Here is a 9,737-nt window from a genome sequence, read left to right as displayed (position 1 = left end):
GAGAGAGAGAGAGAGAGAGAGAGAGAGAGAGAGGAGAGAGAGAGAGAGAAAGAGACAGAAAAGGGGGGAGGCAGAGAAGTGGGGAGAGAGGCAGAAGCGAAGCTGCCTCTCCGAGAGGAAGATGGAAAAGAGAGCGAGCTCAGGCTGGAAGCTGAAGATCAGCCTGCCTCAGCGGATGGGGAGGGGAATGGGTGTGGCTTGTCTCTTAAAGGGACCAAAAGCATAACAGTATCTCCATTTTCAGCCTCAACAGCCCCAGTAATGCTGACTACCACAATTCTACACTGCCTTAGGCTGTCTTCCGCTCACTCCCTGAGTCCTTGTTCCTCCTTGTTGGCCTTAGCTTCACCTCTTCTCCTGACCTGCTTGTTTACCCTACACTCCACCCAAATGTGCTTCCCTTGGGCCTCTGCTCTCAGTTGGTAACAAGATGGGAACACTAGATAAGATATTATCTAAAGACAAGTTGCCTTAGTCCTATTGTGTGCCCTCCTTCAGGGAAATCCTAAATCTCAAATAATGGTGTCCTGAGTTGCTGGCTTCACTCATTGGTCTAAAAAGTCTCAAATCATTCATGCTTTTACTCAACTAGTTAATCAGTTCTTTAAGGCTTCCTACCTGAAAGGAAGCTGTGTCTACAAAGGTTGACAGATTAAATGTCAAGTGTCTGTAGAGAGTTCAGACAGTTGTAAGTCCTAGAGCTCCCTAACAAACCATTGCTTATCCACCTCTGAGTCAGACCTAGCACCCTGATAAACAGATTAAGCCCTTTGAAATACATTAGCTTAAGGAAACTCTATTCTCTACCCATCAAAGGGTGAGATAAAATCTGAGGCCTCCCTGCCTGACTGTAACCTGCTTCTGGTATTTCCACAAGTGTCTTTGAAAAATTCCTTGTTTTATAACTTTTTTATTTTGTTACTATAAAAATGTTGTGAAACTGCTTCGACATTGAAACACTAAAATTGAAGCAACCTAAATCCATGTACCTGGGCTGGACATGGTCGCTGGAATCCTACTCCAGAAAAAAAAATCAGCCTCTTACTCCCTTTGTGCTGAGAGCGGTGTTTTTTTTGTGTGTCAAAACCAGATAAATAAAGATGAATGAATTCTAGCAATAATTCTGCTCTAAGCAGGATTCCATTTGGAGAAACAGAAAGGTATACAGCTAGGAATTGCATTGTCCTGGTATAATGGCCTCCTAGGAGTTCACCTCTGGGTCATGGAGCCTTGCTCTAGCACTTAGCAGAATGTTTTACTGCCATTGTTTACACATTATGCCCCTGAGGCAGCTTAGCTAATCTTTATGACAAAAGCAGCTTGCAAAACCTAGGACCAAAATAGAGACGGCATATTTATTGAATTAGTATAGAACTATGTACGTGGTCGTGGAACGGCTGAGCACAACAGGTCTGTGAACAGATGTCTTGGCAGCTCTGTCTTCTAGGATTTCTCTTGGCCTCAAGGGGCTTCCAGGAGGCCAAGTGCTGGGAACGAGGAGAGTCAGCCTCATTCCTGCCCTGAAAGTGACACATAAAGGTTGTGCCTCACTCCTTGAAAGACAACAGGCCCCACTCCTTCCTCTTCTTACATTCTGTCCTTTCCTTCTCTTCTTGCCAAATGTTCATCTGCCTTAGTGGAGGAATAAGGGGCCAAGAAAAGTGACATGATTGAAGACCAAGGAACCTAGCACCAAAGCCAGTGTTCAGTCAATTGCCTTTCTCAAGTGCTTTCTACTGTGTCTTCAGCTCTGAAATTCAGGAAAGCTTCAGGGCTAGTAGCTGCTGCCTGGGCTCCTCAAGGTCCTGTGTTCTCTCTGTTGTTCTCCGGGTCTGGCCCAGAGCCTGAGCCAAAGTTTTTCTGAACCGCCTTGGGATTCCGTGCTACTGCCATGGCTGTAGGGGTTGACACTGCCCTTTCAGCAGGGAGAAGCATAAGAAGTTAGCCTTCACTTGCCTCTGAACTTTCCCTTCCCTTACATTCTTCCATCCAAGAATCTGGGGAGCAGGGGTTCTTCTCTGTGCTCCACGCAAACATTTCTAAACCTACACCTCTGTAGCCCGCTCTGTGACCCCAGGTTCTAAATAACTGCTACCCACTGCATGCACTTACGCATGCACACATACATACGCTCCTCCTTTACCCTCCTGATACACAGTGCTAACTCTTCTGATGACGTCTTGTCCTGACTCCGTTTTGTGTTTACATAAACAGTTCTCAGCCTTCTACCCTAGCTCCCAGCAGTCACATCTGCCTTGGCAACACAATGGAGAGTTTCATAATCTTGACCATGTTGCAGTTGAACCAAAACAATATATGTTTATACAAACAACATAAACCAATATAACTGAGGAAGGCATACACAAAATAATTATGTCTAAAATATTTACTATACTCTGCCAAAAATGAATATTTCATTCATTTCTGAGATGGCTCTCATATAACTGGCGTAGACTGTGGTCTTTGTGGTCTTTGTCTTTAAAATGCTCTCTCCTGAGCTTTTGCAATAAGAGGCTTTGAGACATGAGCCAGCTCTTTGTTAAGTTGGAAGCATAGCCCCCAATTCCCCTGGCATCCATCCCAGCCTCCCTGGCCTGGGAGTTGTATTGGTCTGGACTCTAAATCCCAGCGTGCCAGGTCCTGACCCCTCCCTGGGGAGGTCAGGGCCACTTCTACAGGGTATTTAAGTGGGCTCCCAGAGGAGAAACACGTGGTTTTCAGGTTTGCCTGGCTCCCTGCTTTCCTGTCTCCCCGCCATGTGCTCGGCCACCCGAGAGTGTCACTTTTAATAAAACGATGGACATTTTGATTTGACCTAATTGGATTTCTTGCTTCGGCAGAGCTGGCCTTTTCTTATTACTTTTATTTAACACTCTTGTTCGCTGGCTGATAAAGAATTCACACACTTTTAATAGGCTTTTAATCAGCGTAGCTGTCTGGATCTTTCTCTAATGGATTCTTACAGTGCTTCTAGGCAACATGCCCAAGTTCAGTTCCACACACTGTAGGAAGTAGATTGTGACTCTCTACAATACGTAGGCTTAGAAAAATTAATGAGTTATCATTTAATCTAGAAAAATCACACTTCTGCAAGGTCCAACGTTGGGAACCAAAATGACGCTGAGATTTATATCAACAGAATAAACACTTAAGTATTATCACATGCTATTTTTACAGTTTGTGGAATGTAAGCAAGAGCAAAAGAACTAACTGTATGGAGAAATGGAGGGAGCTACCTAGATAGAGTGTTTACAGTCTGGAGCTTTAGTCTGTTGCTCTTTCACTTAAATCATGTTCACAGTATCAGCCGAGAACTTCAGATCCCAGATGACTTCGGCTCATTGGAGAATGTTTGAAAATTGTTATTTTCCATTAGGTGCGGTCGTGATGCGATGAGCATCTATAATGTTAAGTAATAATGACTTAATGATGCTAACCAGGTAATTATCTTCATTCAGGGCTGACTCATATCTTGTCTCTTTATATGCCTTTTCTGCAAGCTGTGTGATGGAGATTATTTACCTTGTATATGTGATGAAACTAACCAGGGCTCGGAGAGAGTAAAGGACTTGTTCTGCCACACAGTTAGTTGGAGGGAGTCACAAACACAGATCAGATGTCTGAGCAGGGAGGATTTATCACTTCCCTGGCACATCTCAGCCTCCTACTCAGGGTCTTTAATTCTTGAGATTAAAGGAAAGGCTGTAGATTGTGTCGGATGGTGAGCAGCAGCAGCACAGCGCCTGGTGAGTCTAACCGATTGAGACGAATGGTCGCCCATCTCCCTGGTTCTGCTCTAGCTTCCCAAGTCTTCCCTCCAGGGAACTCACAGTCAGAGCACACCCCACCTCTACCTAAAATAGTTGACCACTTTATGAGGTCTTTACATCCACTCACAGAGCAGTTTAAATTTAAAATTGTTCAGATCCTTGGCTTCAGTGAATGATATCAAATAGCAACCCTAGTATATCAATGCCCCCAAATTTAGAGACAGCAAAGAAGGATGTATTGTTTTTTTTTTCTGATAAGCCTGAGCCACATGCAAGCCTTCACATTGGTCTTACTGTATGATGATGTATCATTTTCTGCTACTTCTCTGAAATCTTCCTCTACCCAGAATTCTGTCATCCCTTATCCATTTCTAATCTGTGCTACCATCATCTTAGATGGAGAGTTGAGTGGGCCATTTCAAAACTCTTCATAGGACCAGCCAATGCTGCATGTCTTTGCTGATGTTTTAACTTCTTCACTAGATGACAAGCATTCCGATAGCACATGAAGAACTACTTAAAATAGGCCATCAAAGCCAATATTGTAAAACCTCTTAGAAGAAAACATGGAGACAAATCTGTAGAGTGGGGTGCTACTTTCTCAGATGTAATATCAAGAGGATAAATAATAAAAGGTAAACATAGAAAACATGGACTTCATAAAACTGAAAACTTTTGATGGGAAGATTTTCTGTATTGTTGTCATATGTCCATCACATTACATACACATATATGACATATTATATATGTATGTGTTGTAGTGCTGGCAAATCAAACCCAGGGTTTCTGCATGCTAGGTAAGTACCGTACAACTGAATTAAATGCACAGCCAAAACCAGAATTTTTATTGTTGTAATACTTCCAATAAAAAGTATAAATTATATATCTGAACAAAGACATTTGCAACTAGAATATTAAATGATTCTTAGAACCCAGTAACAAAGAACAATGCAATTTACACGTGAGCAGTAAACTTGAGCAAATGTTTCTTCAAAGCAGCTGTGCAAATGGTTAAGAAGTGCTTGGAAAGATGCTTAGCATAATCAGTCTTTGAGGAAATGTAAACCAAAGCCTTAATAACACATTTCACAGTCCTTAGCATGACTATAATAAAACAGAAAATAACAAGTGCTGGGAGGATACAGGAAAAAATTGGAACTTTCAATAAAGTCCAGTGGGACACGCGTGGCATGGTCACTGAAAAAATAGTTCAGCAGTTCCCCAAATAGTTCAATGAGAGTTACTCTACGAACCAATCTCATTTGCAGTAGAGGGAAAAGCCACCCCCTTCCCCCCGCGCCCAGTTCAGTAACAACACACGTGCAGTCACAGGTCCAGGTTCAGAGATGTTGCAGCAGCAAAACTTGCAGTATTCAAAAGGCAGGAACAATGCATGCAGATGCCAACTGGTGGATGGGTGGTCTCAGGTGATTTGCCTGTAAAATGGAGTATTAATGGACTATGGAAAGGAATGAGATTACACACATACTCTGTAACATAGCTGGACTTCACTGACGGGTGAAAGAAGCCAATTTCAAGAAAGCATATGCTGAGTGCTATAGAAAGGAAGACTTGAAGGAATGTAACTGCTGACAGCCACTGTCTGGGTATTCTACCTCACAGTAATGAAAAACTCTAAAGTTATATTGTGGTGAAAATTGCATGGTTCTATAAAAACACAAAGCCATTGAGTTTTATGTCTTAAATAGACTGATTTTATAATCTATGAATTATAATATCAATAAAAATTGTACACATATTTATATGCATAATATATGCATACTTATAAAAATTTGCTCTATGCATATGTTATTCAGACACAAACAGATCAATATAGATAATCATACCCATGTGCCCTAGAGAAACCTAAATCACATTCTTGAAATATACAGCACAAACTTCTTGAGACCCACCCTCTCAGGTACACACCCATCTTCCACCTTCCTATGACCCAGCCTCTCTAGTGAATCTCCCCTAGTCTCTGGCATGTTCACTGGAAGCCAATTTATAATCCAAGGCAGCAGCTCAGTGCTCCTGAAGACAATTACTTTTTAAAATTTCTTCATTGCTAATAGTCATTATCTCACATAATGGATGAGATCTTAGTTTATCTGGAGAAACTTCTTACATCCAGTTCACCCAACAAGAAAACAAGCCACCATTAATTCTAGAATTAGATTAAGAATGGCCATCATCTTTTCATCCAACTAATAGCCTGAGCACCAACTCAAAGGTTTTGCTTCAATGATCTTATAGCCTAATAAGTAAAATAAAAAGGTAAATGGAGGGGATAATGTTCAGTCTTTTAAACCAGTACAGATTTCTATTTTTTTTAAAGGTAAACAATCAATATTATTGCAGCATGATGACTTCTTCCAGAGACACAGGTACAGAGTAAAAGCATGAAACACAAGAACCTGGAAGCAGTAGCATCCTGAGACGAAGCATCCTGGGGCACAGCATCATGGGGCACAGCATCCTGGGGCAGCAGCATCCTGAGGCACAGCATCCTGGGGCAGCAACATCCTGAGGCACAGCACCCTGGGGCAGCAACATCCTGAGGCACAGCATCCTGGGGCACAGCATCCTGGGGAAGCAGCATCCTGAGGCACAGCATCCTGGGGCACAGCATCCTAGGGCAGCAACATCCTGAGGTACAGCATCCTGGGGCATAGTATCATGGGGCACAGCATCCTGGGGTACAGAATCATGAGGCATAGCATCCCGAGGCAGCAGCATCCTGGGGCACAGCATCCTGGGGCACAGCCTCCAAAGATTCTGCCTTCCTCTATGGGGGAAAACTCAACCTTAACACCAGGGAGAGGATGAGACCATGAGCCTCCCACCACGAAATGGATTAATCCAGGCCACACAAAAGCTAGTGTCTGAGGTAGAGTTTTTTAGCAAATGAAAATACAGATGTTCATCTGAACATAAATTTTAGATAAACTACAAATACTTTAACACTATTTGAATTAATTCTTTGAGAACTTCATATAATATATTTTGATAATCTTATCTTGCAACTAGTCACAGATCTATTCCCACCCCACTATATACTGTTATGTCCAAGTTTCCGGTCCCCAAATAAAGTCTGGGAGCCGGATTTCCGATGCAAATTACATGAGGGTTTTTAATATTCAAACTCAAGTTTGGACAAACACCTTTCCATAACCCCAGCATGGAGGGAGCAGAAAGTGTGGCAGAGAGCCCTGGGAGGATAGAACTTTTAAAGGGGAAATGTAATCAGGGGAGTTCCTGTCTTACCGTCTTGGGATTGGGTAAGGAGGGCATAGAGTAAGGTAGTTTCTGAAACCATTGTGATGTGGGACAATGGTCTATATTCTGTCTATTATATTTTAAAAAAATGCTGGTTGGCCAGTAGCCAGGCAGGAAGTAGAGGTGGGTCAATGAGAACAGGAGAATTCTGGGAAGATAAAAGCTTGGTTCGCAGTCTGTGAGCCAGCCACAGAAGAATCAAGATGTGACTGCCTCACTGAATAAGGTACCAAGCCACGTGGCTAACATAAACAAGAATAATGGGCTAAAATAAGCGTTAATAAGAAGCCCGAGCTAATGGGTCAATCAGTTTATAACTAATGTAGACCTCTGTGATTTCTTTGGGACTTAGCGATTATGGGAACCAGGCAGGACAGAAAACTCAAGCAACACCATTGGTCAGTTTTGGGTACAAAAACCTAACAAAGAGCCATAAATTACTGACAAGGTATCTTCAAGGACAGGGTGCCTCCCAAGAACATCTGGACCTCATTAAATTTTATGACCCTGCTCACTGTCTTCTTAATTGGCCATTTTTAGGGTATCTGTTCAAATTTCTGCTATGGCAGCCCATTTCTGGAGCTGAAAGCACCCACCCCTCTAGCTCGTTATATGGCACAAGGTGAATTCCCTTCTTTAAAATGGATCTTTAAAATTTTAAATAAAATTAAAAAAGAAAAAAAACAAAACAAAACTTTAAATGCCGCAACCTGTTTCCTTGTGAAAAGTGCAGCTGGTGTGGAAGACAGGAATGCAAATGATCAGAACATATGACAGTCTCAGTGACAGACATGCTTCAAGTGCTGCCTGAGTACCAGGTGAGTCATGGCCATCACGGTCCTGGAGTTACCCAAGACTGTCATTGGAGTTGTCTCAAGCAATGAGCCAGAGTTCCCATGTGGAAAGAGATGAAAGGATGTTCTGGGGAGAAGAAAAGACACCTGAAAATTCCTGACAACATGGAAGAGCCAGGCATGCGAAGAGGGTGAAAATCGCTTTACTTGAGTTTGTTTGTAGTTGTGGGACATGGTGGGCAAGGGGGAGTTGGTGATGCTGAGAGGGGCATGAGCTTAGAAAGGCAGAATAGAGCAGCTCATGAAGGGCTCCATGTTCCTGCTAAGGAACTAGGGTGTTTTTATAGCAGACAATGGAAAATAAATAACATGAGATGCCTTTATCTTATTACTTTAGGAAAATCACTCTTAGGACTACGTTCAGATAAAGCCTGGATGCAGAGAAATAATGAGACGATTATACTACATAGGATACATTCTCCTATTGTTTCTCTTGATATAGGGTTTCTCATTGAGACTCAGGCTCATAGTCAGCAAGGCTGGCTGGCCACGGAGTCCTCAGTGTCCTCCTGTACCTTCCCTTCAGCACTAGGGTTACCTGACTCTCACGTGTGTGCCAGTCTGAAGTCATGTCCTCATGCTTGTGTGGCAAGCATTGTACTGGTTGAACCATCTCCCCCATCCTGGAACCACTTAGTTTGAAGATGTTGCCAGATAAGGAATGCCCTTTGGAATAGCTTGAAACCTTGTTGAAAAAAATATTTAATATGCCACATTTATCATTGCCTCCAGACAATTGTAGCACTAATTCTAGTTCTTAACCACTGATAACCTTGTGTATGTATATGTTTGTGGGAGCGTGTGTATGTGACCAAGGTCAACATGAATTCTTCCTCACTCATTCTATACCTGCCTTTTTTCTGAGACAGAATTGCTCACTAACCCTGGAGCTCACAACTTAAGCCAGGTTGACTGTCCTACAATCCTCAAGGATCTCCTGTGTTTGTCCCTCTACCGCTGGGATGACAGAAAGAAACAGCAGAGCTTAGATTTTGACATGAGAATGTTGGAAATGAGAACTCTGGTCTTATTGATTGTGTAGCAAGCATGTTACAGAATGAGTCATTCCATGGCCCTACCAAATGATAACTTTTAAGTTCTACGACCCTCTACATAGCAGTAGGAAGAACGTCAGGAGTTTAACATTTTGCTTTTATTCCAATGACCAGTGTCTGAAACTGTATTGTTGAAAACCGTATGACTAAAGCCTAGCCTTCCCCACCACCCTGTATGTCTCCCTGTAAGGTACAAGAAGTAACAAAGCTTACAGTGTTCCTCTTGTTTATCAGTTCACTGTCTAGGGATCTGAGATATGTGAGCCAAGCCCAATGCCATGCCCAATCTTCTACTCATCTATCATGAATCTATTAACAGATTCATCTTATGTCAGGATATAGACAAACAGGAGCACCAGAGCTGTATTTCCCTTCAAAAATGCAGATTCCACAAAAGTTAAATGGAAGAGGCAAATATTAGTGTTCAATAATATACATCCTAGATGTCAATTAGTATAGGTTCTCAGTTTTTCTTGTTTGTTGTTTCCACTTTACTCATCATAACCCAAGGTAAACAAACCTTGGATAAAGGATGTGATCAGAGAAATAATTCAATGCACAGAATCATTGGCCCTGTTGGATCCACCTAGGATTTCATCTCTCTAAGACAATCCTTAGCATGTGGAACCCAGACAGATTCCTCTGCCTGGACTTTAGGATCCTCATCTGGAGAAGGGCAGAGTGGGACCTGGAAACTCTTGAGGGTTTTGTTGCCATGGCATTCTAAAAGTCTGCAATGCTATTGAAATCTGGGTACTCTTTGGAATGAGTGATGGGAA

Source organism: Microtus ochrogaster, unplaced genomic scaffold, assembly GCF_000317375.1.
Source record: "Microtus ochrogaster isolate Prairie Vole_2 unplaced genomic scaffold, MicOch1.0 UNK16, whole genome shotgun sequence".
NCBI lineage: Eukaryota > Metazoa > Chordata > Mammalia > Rodentia > Cricetidae > Microtus > Microtus ochrogaster.
This window is presented reverse-complemented; position numbering follows the sequence as displayed.